Below are 17,520 nucleotides of genomic sequence, written 5' to 3' on the forward strand. Positions count from 1 at the left end.
TGTTAGATGTGACTATACCTTTCATAGTCAACGCTCTGCATCGGATTAAATTTGGTGTTTACACTTCTTTAATTTGATGATATGAAGTTTTTTCACCTCTTGGTATTTTCTTTATCATTTCCTTCACTCCATCATCTGCTATAGTCTTCAGACATTTGATGATCTTTTTGTCATTTGCTTTTCTACTTCCAATGTGTCAACATAGTCATCAAAAGCTTTGATCCAAGCAGTCTATCAAGCGCCAATATTTTTCTTCTTGGTAACATCGAAGGCAGTTGGTGCTTTTAGGAAGCCGGCAGCATTTTAATGTGCGCTCTTTCCGGCAGCCATGAGAAAGCTAGTAAATGTCACTATTCCGACCGTCATTCACTGCCTCTTTGGTGAGTTCTGCAGGATTCAACTGCTTCTTAATCACAGCTCCCATACTTAGCCCCCGTACTTACACTTGGGTTACTGTGCCTGGTGCTGAGGTCAGACTGGCCCTATTTACCCTGGATTTCGTAAGCAAATTTGCATTCTTTATCACTGGATGTCATTGCGTCTAATGTGTTGCAGCATCTATCTGCTTCTAATCACTTTTAGCATTTAATTTGTGTTAAACTCTTTCAGTTGCTAGCGCTGCTTTCTATTCAGCTAGCCTTAAGCACTTTTCTGTATCTGATTATCATTGCTTCTGGCGTTTCTGTGAACCTGGCTGTTGCAGCCTTCAGCATTAACGTTCTGTGTGACTGATGGCTCAGTGTTGGGTTGTAACACAGTTACTTTTATCTTGGTCATATTAGCAATTTTCTGACTGATGACAAATGACATTTTCTGTGAGACCTTTACTTTCTTCAAAGGTCTTGCTCTGGCTGGAGTTGCACTATGACTTCACAAAAGCCAACCGTCTATTCTCTCTTTGACTGACGCACGTGTGGCATGCACAAGAAGCAGTTTGCAGGACCTCAGCAAACTCTCTGGGAAAGCACTCTCAACTCTGCAGGTTGCGAGGTTTATGTATCCCCTATCTAGTCACCGGTTGTAGCATCCTTCCCAGCCCGGTAGCAGGTAAATAAATATTACCACACTCGGAGCTCGGTATTACACGTCTTTATTCTCTAGTGTAATCGTTAGCTGACATGGACTGCATCATGACGTTTATTAATCACATCCAATCACTTACGTCACTAGACTATTGAGTCAGTTGAGGACCAGAGGGGTCCTGCGCTCTATAATGCACAAGACACTACAGTTAGGATTTGTTTATATTGCAGAAAATGTTGCTTATAGAGGAAGAAGCCTTTGTTCCAAGATGACTTCTTTGTTCAGCAAATGTTTACCTGCTGCATGGTGAAAAAACAATGAAACTCATACTTTGTAATGGAAAAACGACTGAAAGGTGGAATGTTTCACCCAACAGCTAAACGCATGAGATGAGAGATGTATACTGCTCTGGGCTGATCGAAGATGTGATCGCCAAAGTCTCAAAGCAATCCCCAAAGGGGGTTGACCTAAATAAGCCAGCTCCTAAATGGGGTTTACCAAAAGCTTACTCTCTGTAGATTAGAAATAATAGGTCAACAGCTGTTAAGCCAGACGTATGAGGGCTAGGTAAATAATGTTAGATGCACTTACATTTCAAAGGCAAACCCCATTATATTTAACAGAATATACAGAACCTTCACTGTGGTTACCAAATCTGGATGAGAACTTTGTTCATGTCACCCCCTCAAGAAATATAATTTGGATCCGCATATGCTTATTACTGCTTAGCACATTTCTGGTTTGCAATACATTTACCAGATCATATTGATAGTGGTGACTTTCAATTACAAGCCTGCCATATTTTAATTATATTTCAGACCCAGACATGGGTTTAAAACTGCAACGTAAACAATTAGGGATGGTGTTAGCAGATGATGGCTTTCTTGCACTACATATTTGTGGCGGCAGGTAGGTGGTACTCAGTAAATTGATGGCGTTTTTTTGTTAGATAGTCTAACTGAGACGGCTGAGGTAACTGAGGGAACCTTCAATGAGTTTGGGCCTCGCTTTCTGGTCATAAGAGCTGGTGAAGACTTGAGATCTTACCTGCAGTAATGTGTTGGAATGTGGGGGTATCTCATGGCACCATTTTATCCCATCCATTTATTATATTTATGTATGATTGCAAGTATGCATTTATAAAGCACAAACTATCACTCCAGTGGGGCACCTTGGTTCTGAGCTGCATATCAAGAACAGAGAGAATAATCACCAGGAATATAAAAATATTAACAAAATAGCTAACAATTTAAAAAAAATTCAAAGGACCATTGTCTTTATCATTTCTGTAAAAGGTGTGGGAGTTTGTTAAAAACCCAGGGTCCCATGTGTCTGACGGTCCAGCCCCCAATGTGGTTACATATGATCCTAGGAAACCTCAATCATAAAACAGAGTCAGATTAGTGGACTCTCCCAGTGATGTTTAGTGAATCTATTCTTCAAGCAGGTTTTATTCTGATTGTAGTAGAGTTTATGTATAAGACAAGGAGTTGTGAAAGTGATCTGTGGCTTCACTAGTAATCAGTGAAGAGACTGTTTTGCTTGAGTGAAATGATCACATTTAATTTTGCATGGCCCCCTAGCTTATCTTACTATGAATCTTGCTATGAATATCTGAATATATTGTAAGTTTCTAAACAGTCAAGGAGCAAAGACTACTGTAACAGTAAATTATTTATAAGGCTTAAGTTGTGATACCTCTGGCATGAGTGGTTTTAGGAAAGAAGGGAAATATCTTGCCTTTTTGATGTAAGGTGTGAAAGCAGGAGGCTGTGGCTTTATCTGTGGTTGAAAAGAGAATATCTGATCAAAAGATATGCCTACTGATTTCACATAGGACGAGTGAGCATGCCTGGCCGCTGATGATTGCAAAAACACAGTTGATGGACAGTATGTAGAACAATGTCATACATTCACCCCAGTACAAGGATCTGGGCCTAAATCCATTGTTTTTTTGCACTCCACACCACCCTGGGTTAGACACTGGCTATATGCAAATCAGCTCTGACCCTGTGCCTCATGGAAACAGTCCAGTCCGAACTACCAAGCCATGTCTTTCCCAGACCGTAATCAAGCATCCAAGGACCGGTTTCTGGCTATCAGCCTTCATCAGCCCGCTGATGATGGCCATACTAGTTCTTGCTCACCCTTGCCTGAGGCAAGACTGGAAATTGGGTTGAGTGTGAGGCTCATCCTGTCCTAGGCAAATCAGAATGTGTCATTGGAATAAGATGTGGCAGAGTATAATAATGACCTAATCAATGGTGAAAATGGTTTAACTTGAATATTTAACAACATATTTGATGAGGAGCAGCCCTGAGGGATGCTGCACTGTGTGTGTACAACCTTGTAGAAAGGCAGTAAACCATTTGCTTAGGGTTCTCCAATGGCAACCTCTTCTAGATTCATTAGCATAACACTATGATCAACCATATTTTATACAGGGGATAGGTCAATTAAGAGAAAACCCACTGAATTTTAGAATTGTCACAGATAATCAACTGCAGCAGAATAAAGCTGTCTCGGTACCTCTCCTGGGTTGAAAGCCCATTTACTAGATGTCAAGTAGATTGTGATTCTCATTCTAGTTAGATAACTGTTTAGCTGCTACTCCACCCCATTATTACCCCCCACAGTACTGTCAGGTGATTCCTTCTTCAGTAAGAGCATCACTATTCCCTTCATCCAAGCCTCTGGCATAGTAGCAGATGATAGGTAGTAGCTGATTAGGTTGGTGATGTAATGGGCAATTGCAGTAGTTCATAGTTGAGACACACACAGAGGCAGGACATATATCATCTGGTGAACCAGATATGATATTGCAAAGTAGGTTTCTAAGGGCCTGGTTTAGAGTTTGGCAGATGAAGGTAAAATCATCGGTATGTTGGAGCACTTTACTCCTGCAATACACAGGGTCCTATGCCTGACAGATGTAGGGATGTCCGCCAGCCCAGCAGACATCTCTTAGCATTCGCGGGAATCCCCCAGCACAGTGGTTCCTGTCGAAGCAGTAAAAGTTTGATGGACGGCTCCCTCAACATGATGGTACCATCCATGAAACATTTAACATGTTTTTGTAATCTCAAAAACAAAATCCCAAGCCGGGTTTCTTTTTGAAAACAGAGAGACCTCTCTTTGGGGCGTGCAGCCCTTCAGTTTGGTGGAGAGGGTACTCCTCTTCCCCTACGACAGAGTAGCTTCACCTCAATCATAATTCAGTTCCTAACATCCTTCAATATGGAGAAAAAGGTCATTCAAATTGTGCTATGTCACTGTAGTAATATCTTTGCTGCTCTCTGTATTAATATGTTCATGCAACTGTTTGAAATTGTAGATGAAAAAAGTTCCCAATTAATCCCAACATTTTTCTGTACGATCAATTGTGGTTATCCTGACTGGAGGCTTTACATTTTTTTGAACTAATAGATGGTTGGCATAGGAGCCTGAGGAGGTTTTGGCAGAATTAGGCAGTATTGATAGTAGTATATAACACTCTAATTTGGCTCTAGCAATAGATTTAATGCTCCTATTCAGGCATCCTTTTAAAGGAATGATCTGTAAAAGAGACATTCCCTTTCAGAGCAAATGCTAAATTACAAAATGAAGCTCCTCTTAACCACGCCTAACGTACTACTAGGTTGGAATCTTTTATATTCTGAAGGCACAAAGGTTTATGGCCTTGACCCTGTGTTTTTATTTCAAAAATAGGATCTCCTTTTGTTTCAAATAATCCTTAATATTTCACAAACTAAAAGGTTGTCAGCATGAAAACCACTAGCACAGAGTAATTACATCACAATTTACCTTCTTCTTGGTTCAATGTTGGTACATTGTGCTCTGCTACTCTTTGAGAGTGGTAGTAAACCTGTCATTACGTTGTTTGTGATTGAAATACCCTGGAATTTCTCGGTACCTCCTGGTTAGGCCTTGCTTGTATGTTTTAAGTGAGGTAAGCATGAGAAGGATGCTGTCGACCTCTGCTTCTTGCTTTATAGACTTTAGAAGCGGGTTAAAAACCTTAGATTATGGGCGTATTGCCTTTAGACCAAGGACAAACTGGGCATGCGATGGTAGTTTGGGGGTGTTTTAGTTCCTACTATGTTTTTAACATTGACAGGCACTACACAATGATTCTACCTTTTAATTGGACAAGGTTAGTGTCAAGTAATTCACCTCCTTGTCTCAAACACTGTGTCCAGAGTGTGCTCTCTTAGATGGATGAGGTCTTTAACCACTTGCTTCAGAACAAGCAATGATAGGTCCTTTATGAATTATGTTAAGTTGCTGTCTAAGGGATCATCTATATGTAAGTACAAACTGTCAATTAAAATTAAATTAGTGTTGGGGCGTGGCTTCGGCGCTGACTAGGATGACTGCCTAGGGACTCCGCTCACTGCACCGGGACTGTTGTGGAGTCTACTAGTGCCTTTCCCTGCCACACTTACTATTGGCATTTGGTTGCATTGCTGGCCCGAAGATGCAGAGACCCCGGTGAAGTGTTTTTTCTGCTTTCAAGCGCATCACGCTTCATCTTCTTATGCGTCTGCACTCGCCCCCTCAAGGCGCCCGCCATTTTAGGTGCTTGCCCAATGAAGTCTCTTCAGCGTCCTGTTCCTCAGCGCCTCACCGCAAATGCCCCATTTAAACAAGCTCATGCGGCCCTTCTACTGCTCTCACCAACAGACTTTGCTGCAGCCTTCTCTTTAATAATTAATGTACTCTGTTGCTAGCAGACTCACTCATGTTTCTCTGAAGGCTTTTTTTCATTATGGACCCTGCTTTTTTGAACTAATTTGGTTGTTCTACACTTCAAAGAGACCTAATTGCTTTCCTATCAGCAGAGCCATGTGTTTCTGAATAATTGTAGGTCTTTTCATGTACTCTACCTAATTTTCCTTTTGAGAGGCTACCTACGCTTCACGATGTCTGCCATTTTGGGAGAGTGCTTGATTAACAACAGGTTCTCTCACACCAATATTGAACTGCCTCATGTTCCCAACAATTTTTGCAGCCTCTCCTCTTTAGCCTGCTTACTTCAGTATTGACACTGCCTTTACCAAGTGCGCTTATGACTTTTGTTCTGTCTCGCCTACTACATGATCTCCTTAGTATGCCACTGTGGTAATTGGTTGTTGTTGTGTCTCATTTAATTTGCTTTCCTTCGCAGGCTCATGTCTCTCCATTTACTAGTCTGAACACAAGTTTTGTTTTTGTCAAATGGTTACCCAAGTTCTGACTTTATGGCAAGTGACCAACATTTAAGATCTCACTTCTCTGTTGTTTTTCATGCAGAGTCTTTTCTCTTTTTTTTTAACTACTGCTTTATTTACTCTACCATTGGGAGTATATCTGTATACCAATCTTTTTCACATTGTGCCGCTTATGGAAAAATTGTGCAAACCTAAGTTTGTTTTTGTGCCATCAAATAACACACCCTTGCCATCTTCCTCAGCTACTTCCTTACCAAGTCTGACTCCTTCTCCAACTACGGATCAAATGGCTGGGGTACCGTCTCACCGCGCTTCGACTGCGCAATCTGCGCCAAACAAATCCTCTTATCCCATTTCCTCAACTAAACGTTTGAAACAAGACCCTCCTTCTCCTGACAAGCCTCCGTCTACCATCTCTATGGAGCTGCTGTTAGAAGAAATACGTGCTTTGAGACCGTTTGTGGAGGAAACAAATAACAGAATGCAATTTCTTGAGGAAAAAGGGTCTACCTTAGAAAACAGAATTTCTTCTTTGGAACAGCAATCCTCAGAAATACAGGTTAATTCCCAGCGGATGTCATCCATATAGAAAACGGTCCTCACCCTCCAGCAACACACTGAAGACTTGGAAAACAGAAATAGGAGGTATAACCTACGTATTGATGGCTTGCCAGAAACTTTGGAAGGTGGTGACCCTGTGTCGTTCTTTTCTTCTTTCCTTCCAAAACTTTTGAAAATGCCTTCCTCTACTTCTCTTAACATCCAAAGAGCACATCGCCTGGGTCCCAGACTTTCGTCTTCAACTGCTCCATCTAAACCTCGAGGTGTCATTATACTTTTTCTGAAATTCACTGACCTCCTTTTGGTCCTGTCTGCAGCAAGAGCTAAACGCCAAGTTTTGTGGTTGGGTCAGAGGGTATTCCTGTCTCAAGATTTTTCCAATACTACGGCAACCAGAAGATAAGAGTTCTTAAATCTTTGCGCTCCTCTACGATCTCTTGGTGCCAGATATGGTTTATTCCAGCAATGTATTTTTAAAGTCACTTACCAAAATAAAACATGGACCTTCCGAGATCCAGCGAAACTCAAGAACTTTCTCCTGATCCACAACTCTAATGGCATGGACCCTTCTAATTTGTCTAATGGTTGATTGTTTAATTCCTCTTGTTTCCTTACAGGTCTTTTAAGGATATTTTGCATCCTATTTTCTCTATCTGTTACACAAAGGTTAATTTTTGCTGTTCTTTATGGATTGTTTGTAATATTCCTGTTCTCTTTTTGGTCACTTCCTTGGTAGCTATTTTTCTAATTCATTAATATGTTTCCCGGGTTTACCATGTTTCTAGTTTATGTTGTTTAGTCATCTTTTTTATTTTATTTTTTCCTCCTGCTTTTATTCTGATTTTAACCATTTTCTCGTTTTTTCTTCTAGATCTCTCTATATTCCCCTCATTTCAAGCTATATGATGTTCCTTCTTGTGTCGCCTATTCGTCCTGATGCAGTTTAGTGTCCCAGTTTGGTTGGTTCGTCTTGTTCTGCGTCTCAATTGTCCCATTATTCTTCTTTTTCTTCCCTTCAGGTATGGTATTTTCAGTAGTCCTTTTGGATATGTACTGTCTCCTCTTTTATGTCTTTTTTCTTTCCCTTTTATGCTTCTTCCTCTCTTTCCTTTTTTTCCTTGGCTTCCTTTTCCTGACTCTATCTAATTTGCATACTTCTCATGTATATTTCCTCTGCCTTCTTTACATTCATATTATCCTCTCTTATATTTCTTCTTTGTGTCAGCCCATTCCCTCTTTATCTTTGCTTAATTACTATTCCACATCTCTATATTGGCCATTTACTTTTTCTTTTCATTGATAAGGTATACTTGGTTGTGTATAAGTCTTTTCACTTTTTAATGTTTCCGCATTCCGAGTTATCTCCTGGAATTTGAAGGGTTTTATTAATCCCATTAAAAGACAGAAAATCCTTTTCCACCTTGCTTTGTATAACCCAGATATAGTTTTCCTACAGGAAACTCATCTAACAGAATCTGAATCACTTAAATTAAAAATAAAATGGGTGGGTATGGTTTTATTCTCCCAGTCTACAAATAAAAAGAATGGTGTTGTCATCTTGTGTCACAAAAAGCTGAAATGTAAAATTTTATCACAGAAAAATGGGTCTTAGCAAAGCTATCAATTAACTCTGTCCCTCTCACTGTTTTTAATGTTTATGGCCCTACACAACCTGATGGTACTTTTTGGCCTTTGGTTACAGAAAAGTGTATACAATTTCGGGATGATTTCTTCATTGTAGCTGGTGATTGCAACCGAATTGTTAATCCTTTTCTAGATCGCAAATCTACAGTCCGCTTTATTCCTCATAAGTCACATAAACAATTTATTGATACCATTTCTCAGACAAACCTCATGGACTCCTGGAGGCTTTCTCACCCTGACACTCTTGATTACTCTTTCTTTTCTCCTCCTCATTCTTCTCTTTCCTACTTAGACTACATCTTTTTCTCTCAACCCTTGTGTCAAAATCTACTGTACTCTTCTATTGAACCCATTGTCATTTCTGATCATGCTCCGGTTATTACAGATCTTGATCTACTCCCTCCTCATCCAAAATCATCTCGCTGGCATTTCAATAACTCCTTACTTAACGACCCCCTTTTTTTCTTCTTCCTTTCGCTCTTTTACTAACTAAGGAATACTTTCAACTCATTTCAGTCCCTACTTCATCTCCACACATCATATGGGATTCATTTACGGCCACTGCTAGGGGATTTATCTTAGACTTTGTCTCTAAAAAGAAGAAGCGTTTCTTTCAAAAAGAGAAATCTATCCTAGCTCATGTAAAACATTTAGAACATATTTTCTACACCTCATCACAATCCTCCAGTTCCCCTGAACTGATTTGAGCTAAGATTGAATTCAGCAAATCTACCACTGATAACGCATCATCAATACTACTTCACAGTACAGCACGCTATTACGGTGGCCGCAATAAAGCAAGTAAGCTATTAGCAAACTATCTCAAATCTTGTAAAGAACCTACTCTTATTGACTCTACTTACTCCACTGATAATTCCCTTCTTTATAAGGATCAGGAAATTCTTGACGAGTTCAAGCTGTTCTATCAAAACCTTTATACACCAGAATCTCCCCCTTCCTCAGAAGAACTTTCTTCTGCTCTATCCACTCTTACTAAAGGGAAATCGCCTGGCCCTGATGGTTTCTTTGTTGACTTCTACCTACATTTCTCTGATTTGCTGCTCCCCGAGCTTTTAACACTCTTTCACTCTTTTTTATCCAACGGCAAAACAGAAGGTACTTTCCAGGAACTTACTATTTGTTTGATCCCCAAAGATGGTTGTGATCCTCAATATTGTAAAAACTATCCCCCAATATCCCTTTTTAATGATGATTACACACTTTTTGCTAAGTTGCTTGCGTTGCGTTTAGATCCCCTCATGTCCCATCTTATTTGTGAAGAACAATGTGGCTTTGTTAAGGGTAGGCAATCTTCTGACAATTCTCGTCTCTTTCTTAATGTATTGAATAAATCCTCCTCACTTTTCTCTTCTTTGGCTGCTATTTCAGTTGATGCAGAAAAAGCTTTTCATAGAGTGGATTGGTCCTTTTTGTTTGCTTCATTACAGTGGCATGGTTTTGGTCCCAAATTCATATCACTTGTCTTGTTACTTTATTCTGCCCCCAAGGCATCTGTCTTAGTTAACGGTCGCATTTCTTCCTATATTCCTCTTCGGCGTGGCGTTTGCCAAGGTTGTCCTTTATACCCTCCTCTTTTCGTTTTAGCTCTTGAACTGTTTTTAACTTCTATCCGTAACAATGACTCCATTTCTGGATTTCCTTACAGCACCCATCAGCTTTAACTCTCTGCGTATGCAGATGATATTCTTTTATTTATTTCCTCTCCTGAAATTTCTATTCCCCCGTTAATGTCTAAATTTGAATCCTTTTTCAATAGTTTCTGGTCATAAAATTAACTCTGATAAGACTGAAATTCTCCCTCTTACAAAATGTTGTCTTCCTCATTCTTTCTCTGCTACTGGCCTTGCGTGGAATAACACAAAATTAAATACTTAGGCATTTGGTTTTCCAACTCTATCACTTCTTCCATCAAACTAAATTTATCTGCTGCCCTATCTCGCATTGAGAAACTAACTTCTTCTTGGAATCCTCTTTTTCTTTCCTGGTGGGGTTGTTTGGATTCAATTAAAATGATGATCATACCAATTTTAATTTATATCCTCTCCATGCTTCCTGTTCATATTCCTGTTCTTTATTTTAAACGTATTGATTCACACCTTTCTACTTTTCTTTGAAAGGGTAAAAAATCCAGAATAGCTTCATCATCTCTCCGCAACTCTAAATCTAAAGGGGGTGTTAATTTTTCTAATTTTCGTCTTCATCATAAATCTTTTTCTCTTCGCCAAGCCTCTAAATGGCTCATGAAAGATTTACCCATACTCCTCTATTCCTCCTTATCGAGCAAACCATATTACTTCCCCACTCTTTTGATGAATTCATCAGTTTTTCTGCCAAAACTTCTCTAACCTCCCTCCCTTTGTTTAAGCACACTTGCTCCTTATTGAAACCTCTGGTGTCTCCTGTTGTTAACTCCAGTGAATCTTTCTTACAATCCGCTTTTTGGCATAACTCACTTATCCTTTTCAACAACAGACCCATCTTTTGGAAATCTTGGAGGCTAAAAGATATTATATTGGTTAATCAACTCTTTGATGGCCTTTTCCCTTGTTCCTTTCCCCACTTCCAATCCTTATTCCATTGTCCTCGCTCTTTTCTTCGCCAGTTTACTATCCTCATTGCATAAGTAACTGACATTTACTATTCACTCCCTTCCTCCCCGAATTCTCTTTTTGCCATACTCAATACTTTTCCTAAAGACTCCCTTATATATAAATTCTTCTCAGCTCCGGACCCTAGTCGTAATAAAATGAAAGTAGAACTTGATTGGATATCGGATCTAGGATGCAACTGGCCCACATCCTTTTAGGACAAGCTATGGATTAGATCCTTAAAAATTTCCTGTTCGGCCTCCCTTACTCAATCTATGTTTTTTCTTTATCACAGACTGTATCTTTCCCCTGTTTCTTTGGCGCGCTTCTTTTCTTCTACTAGTGCTAATTGCTGGACTTGTGGTTCCTCCAATGCTGAACTCCTCCATCTTCTTTTCCTCTGTCCTTCAATTTCTGCCCTTTGGGAGAAAGTCTGGTCATACATTTCTCGTATTCTTACATTTTCCTCTCTCTACTATATCCCGCTACTCTTTGCTGGCAGTCTTTCTGATTTAATCGACCTTCCTCCGCATACTCATGGTCTTCTTGGCCTCAAGCTTGCTCGTGGTTTTCAACACATCTCCTTCCATTGGAAGACACTTACAAAATTATCCATACAACATTGGTGGAGCACTCTTTGTCTTTTTCACAGATTGGATGTAGCCTTTGCTTCCACTTCTACACCACGTTCTAACAGAGATTTGTTTAGGTTGCATCTCACCTCCTACTTCGATCGAAGTGTACTGAAGAATGTCTCCCACTTAACTTCTGAGAATTTCAAACCTCCTTGAAGGCTTTTTATCCCTCATTTTTCTATTTTTGTATCTTATCCTTTTATTTTGTCAATGTAAGATGGATCTCCTTATCTAATTAACATTGGCTTATATATGATATGTATTTTGTACGCATTTCTTTCCCTAATCCTTTATGCCTCTTTAATATGAGATGAATATCCTGTACCTTCCCCTCCCCTTTCCCTCTTTTTCTCCCCTCCCTCTTATCCCTCCCTCCCTTCAAGGTAAAATCTCGAAAATGCTTTTATCGTTCTTGCACTCATATCAGCCTACTTATTTGCTTTATTTATACCCTTCTCTGTGTATTGCTGGTATGTTTATATCCTGTTGCATATTAATAAAGCTTTTCAAACATAAGAAAAAAAATGTCACCTGTGTTCGAAGCAGGCGCGGCTGGCACATGTAAGAGGGGCGGGACAGGGTGGGGGCGGGACTCAAATAAAAGCACTTACCTGAATACCGACCGCCACCGCCTCTTCTCCATCCTCTTCTCCTCAGCAGGAAGGACTCAGCCTCTCACGATCCCCAGCCATTCACAACGCTGTTTTACAGCAGCTTTGTGATTGGTCTGAGCGCCATGGTTAGACACTTAGAGATGGACTGGGAGGCTGTGCATGTTCTCCACCCAGGCTGTACAATACCACCTGTGGAGAACATGCAAAGTATGCATGGCGGCTTGGGCAGCCTGAAACGGCTAGCCAAACCGCCATGCGCACTGAAGGTGCATTCACCACTCCTCCTCCCTCAACGTCACGGGAGCCTGGCCCTGCCCTAACCTGGCTTCGATTGCAAGCTCAATACAAAAAATTAAATGATAATAACCGAATGTTACTATCATTTTCTGGTTTGTGTTGAGCTTGCAGTTGAAGTAGTGGGGCGACACTCCTCAGTTGAAGTAGAGGTGCCGCCACTGTGGCTTTGTCTCACCAATAAGATAGCATGCCTGAGAAATTTCTCTCGATGTTACTAGACTTGAAACCTCATTGCATCCACATGCTGCAAGGATTCCCAAACCCTCTGCAGAACTTCATTGTTAAGTAAGTCTTCCTATCACAGTATTCATCTTTTGTGCTCCTTAAACCACAAAAGCCGGTGAATTTGTGTAAACTTAAATCACCACTGGAGACCTTTGTGAAGACATAAACATACTTGACCGGTTCTTCCAACGCGACATGTCCAATAAATGTAAGTAGACTTACAAAGAAACAAGATATGCTGGCAAAGATCCATTTCTAAACTGTAATAGAAACAAGCATTTGCAATGTAATAGGTCTCGCATTTGCGAGAGTTTAAGCTATTGGCTTTGTAAATGACAATGCCTTTTATTTACCTGTTTTGATAATTAACACATAAATAAAAGGCATTGTCATTTACAATGCCAATAGCTCAAACTCTTGTAAATGCGAGACCTATTTCATTTCAAAGAAGCTTCGCCATTGTCCCGGGCTGCTTTGAAAATAAAAGCGCGCATGGGGCCTGAATGTTGCTTGAAAGCATGTCATGACTTAAGTAGGAGAAACGCATTAAAGAAAATAGTGCTTACAGACTAAATAAGACATACTGTGTAACAACTGAAGTAAAAGGGACAGTCCTCATGGAAGGTTACAAATGAATTCAAGGTGATACTAAGGAGGGGCAGCCTAATAACGAATCAGAAGCCAGCATGTACAAAGGGCAATGACACAAGCCAATGAAAAATTTGGACGGAGAGTGAGTGGAGCTTCAAGTCCATACTCGAATACAGTATGCCTCGCAGAGCAGCGCATGCGCTACCCAAGCTTGACCTAAAAAATGGTAGAAGCACGTTTCCACGTACCTTAACAGAATTCAAGGTGGTTACAGCAAACATGTCAACATTACTTCTATATGGAAAATCTGTGAACCAGAACATGAATAGCTCTTGAAGTCTATCAACCCTTGCTGAAAGTTCACACTGTGTCTGTCATCTCACTTAATTGAGCCTGCCATACTCCCAACTAATCCTTATTCCAACAAATGAAAAATGCTTTCATTCTTTGGAGTCAAAGCATGACCACTGCTTAGATAAGTCTCTGCTGAACCACTTAACACACCTAGCTCATGCGTCATTGAAAGTTTAGGATTTCCTTGAAGCCCGTATTGAATGTGGGTGAACGGGAGTCAGTTCATTGCATTTGGGAGGGAACCTCTCCTTTTCTGGTGATTTCCAGCAGTGTGGAGGCAATGGTGGTGAAAGGGGAACGCCGTGGAGCTAACCAGGGCTGAGAAGAGGTACACATTCCAGGAGAAGCTTTTACGACAACCCATTCCTATCTGCACATCCACATAATAAACGGTAGTTTCTATGAAAAGTAAGGTTTCCCACCGTCCTTCTTTCACCAGTCATTCCTCAGTTTACTGACATGATTGTGGGCAGAGTTCTATGTTTCATCATTTATTTGGAGGCTGTGTCGCTCGCTCTAAAGTCCACAATGGGTAGGTCAAGTGCTGGACCTTGGATCAAGGGAAGGCGTCAGGACAATCAAAGTTATCGCAGCCTTGCCATGAGGTTAGGGAGAGACCTCTCTAATCTGTCATTGCCAGGGATTTCCTGTGTCCCCTGAAGTAATTTGAAACTCATGGGGTCCGGTGTTTAGCTGTAGGCTTGTGGGCTCAAATACATACTTCTGCATCTTGCCTGGTGACTCTGGAGTGATATTCCCTCAGGGATATCATTCTAATTATTATTTTAGAGTCTGTACAAATAAGTGAAGCAACCTGCCATATCCATAAAAGGTGAGTGAGGCTTCTCATGACCCCGGAACTCATGGCCTTTACTTTAAAGTCTTTCCGTCTGTTGAAGCATTGCGCTGAGCTGTTTGGCTGGAATGTTTAGGGGCAGGCTGTGTGCTTGTGTGATTACCAGTGGCTTCTCCTTCGCTAAGGCAGAGGAGCATCGTCCCACTGAGCAGGTCAACAAGGAAAAAAGAAAATTATAATAACTCATTGTTGTTATCATTGTATTTTTCATCCTTGCTCACCTGGGTAGGGGTGGGGCGGGGCGGGGCGCGGCTGCCCTGCTCACAGAGTAGGATAGGAGTGGTTTGCCCAGTCCAAGTGTGCATGAAACTTTGGCCGGCCGTCTCCGGAAGGCCAAAGCATAATCCACACTTTGCATGCCCTGCACCAGGCTGCATTACAGTCTGGGTGCAGAACATGCCCAGCCTCCCATTTCCTGGCTGAGCGCCGAACCACAGAGCTCAGACCAATCACAACGTTGTATTGTAGAGTTGTGATTGGCTATGGGGAGCCTGGGAGCTGGTGCTTCCTGCTTCCTATACCTGAAAGCGGGCAAATAGGAACGAGAGGCGGCGGTGGCAACAGGTGTGTTTTAATTTCTTTTTCATTCCTTCCCCCCCTCGCCCCCCACGACCTCCCCCCGCTGCTGTTAAATGCCAGCCGTCACTGGTGACTACTGCTACCCCTAGCTTGGCCTGAGCCACAGTTCCTCTCTAATCCTGAACATAAGCAAAGCTCACCATTATTTTTAGGGTGTCCAGTGGGTTGACAAGCGTAGTATGGTCAAACCTGACAATAATATATCAGAGGTTATTGAAAATCAAGGCCATCGCTGCCCTTTGTCCAGAATAAACAATGCACAGTCTGGATATAAATCAACAGTGGAAAGCCTTATTGATAGTGAAGCAAGAATATGTGTGACTCAAGCTGCTCCAGGCTCTTGATGTGTTTCTTCAACCTGTAGATTCTTTGTTGTTGAAGACAATTGTGATTTAGGATGTTAATTAGTTGTGTAATTAAGTTATGTTACTGGCTGTTTGCACTATACAGCACTTACAAATTAAATTAATCTTGGTGCTTTGTGAACAAATGCTTTTCTCTGGGGGGGTAGGGGGGGTTTACGCCTGAACCACAATGGTGAGGGTGGTTTTGAGTGTGTTGGCTATCCTCACAGGTGGTTGTTTCTGCCTGTCTCTGCATAATGGTTCATTGAGGGGTGGCTTAGGTTAGCTGCACTCTGCCTAACCTGTGTCAGCTGTGAGTATTTTGTCATGTAGGGGCAATGGTTCTTGTGTCCTTTCAGATCACCTATTTGGTTGTGTGCCAGAGTCTTAGTAATGCAGTGCTTGTAAATCTCCGGCTTCCAACTGGTGTTTATTTTTCCTTATCTAGGTCCTTGTAGTGGGAACATGTCTGCCTTATCTTGCATTGTTTCTGTTGTTCTTGAACGCAACATCTCTGTGTTGTTATGTCTCGTGTTTCCTGGCGCTATGCCACTCAGTGTAAGCGCCAGGTCCACTAAGCTCATATCCTTTTGTACCGATATTTTCCCTTTCACTCACACCTCTCAGATTCTGTTTCCTCATCAGTCGTTCCTAGGGTTTCTGTGCCAAAGCCCCCTTGTTTCCTGGCTTCCTGCCCATATAGAGTCCTTATCCTTGACAGTCCATGCCCCAAGCTCTGGGGGATGAGTGTAAAAAGACAACCTAAACAGACAGACAGGCTGATCAGGGGTGTAGGTTCAGGGGTGTGTTTGGGGTCTCACACCCCCCTACTAAATGTATTTTCTGATAAGTAGTCGTGCATTGTGAGATGTCAGTCGGATTTAAGCAGGATTTTTGTACATATACACAGACAAAAACACACCCACGCTCTCTCACAATATTCTGTTATCTCTTATAGTACTCGTACCAATCCACATTACTCTTCCTTTCCACTGCCCTTAGGCCCCTCTTATACATCCTGCTTGTTGTATAATGTATTTAAACATTTTATACCAGCCTTATTGCTGGAAAATCTGAAGCCACCCCCCTACAATCTTACTGACCAAGCTACGCCCCTTAGACTGATAATCTGACAGGAAGGTCCAGACCTATCCAAAGATAGTACATTCGGGTAAGACACGGATCTGCTGCCAATAACCAATGAGTGAATGCTACCCTACCAACAATAAGTAAAGAGCTAACTCTTCTATGGAGAGAGGCGGGGGATAGCTCTGCGGTGTTCCCTGGGCGACATATCAACTGAGCATGGAATTGATCTTCAAATGGTGAGGGGTATATCTGCTGGGAGAGGCAGTTCTACCATCTGCAAGAGGTAAGAGATATCCCTAATGTCTGCACTGAAGAAGGAATACGTCAGCAAAGCAAAGGATTGGTTTCCTCTCAAAACTAAGGGCCAGATGTAGGTATCCAAATACCGGTCGGTAACGGCAGAAAATACCGATTTTCGGCCGTTACCAATCTGTATTTGGATACTGAGATGTAGGGCATGTCAAAATACAGAATTGGTCATTTTACCGAATCGGTAATCTGTATTTTGACATGTAGGTAGCACTTTAAACAGTGCTACAGGGCTTTAAGGATTCGTTATTTACCACCAACTATTAGTTGGTGGTAAATAACGAATTCCTATGTAAATGCAAATATGTGCATTTACACCTGTGCCATGTGCCATGTGCCACTCATACATGCCCTAAGGGCATGTATGTGTGCCACATGGCACACAAGCACTAATCAGGGGTGCAACAGGGTGTCAAAGTGACACCCTGTCACCCTTGACTATTTGCCAATTTTACCGAATCGGTATTTACAGATTCGGTAATTGACATTCATTCCTATGGGCCTCAAGGCCCCAAGGCCTCAAGGCCGATTCGGTAAAAAATACTGAATAATTACCTACATCAGATTTACTGATTCTAAA

This window comes from Lissotriton vulgaris, chromosome 9 (genome assembly GCF_964263255.1).
Source record: "Lissotriton vulgaris chromosome 9, aLisVul1.2, whole genome shotgun sequence".
Classification (NCBI taxonomy): Eukaryota; Metazoa; Chordata; class Amphibia; order Caudata; family Salamandridae; genus Lissotriton; species Lissotriton vulgaris.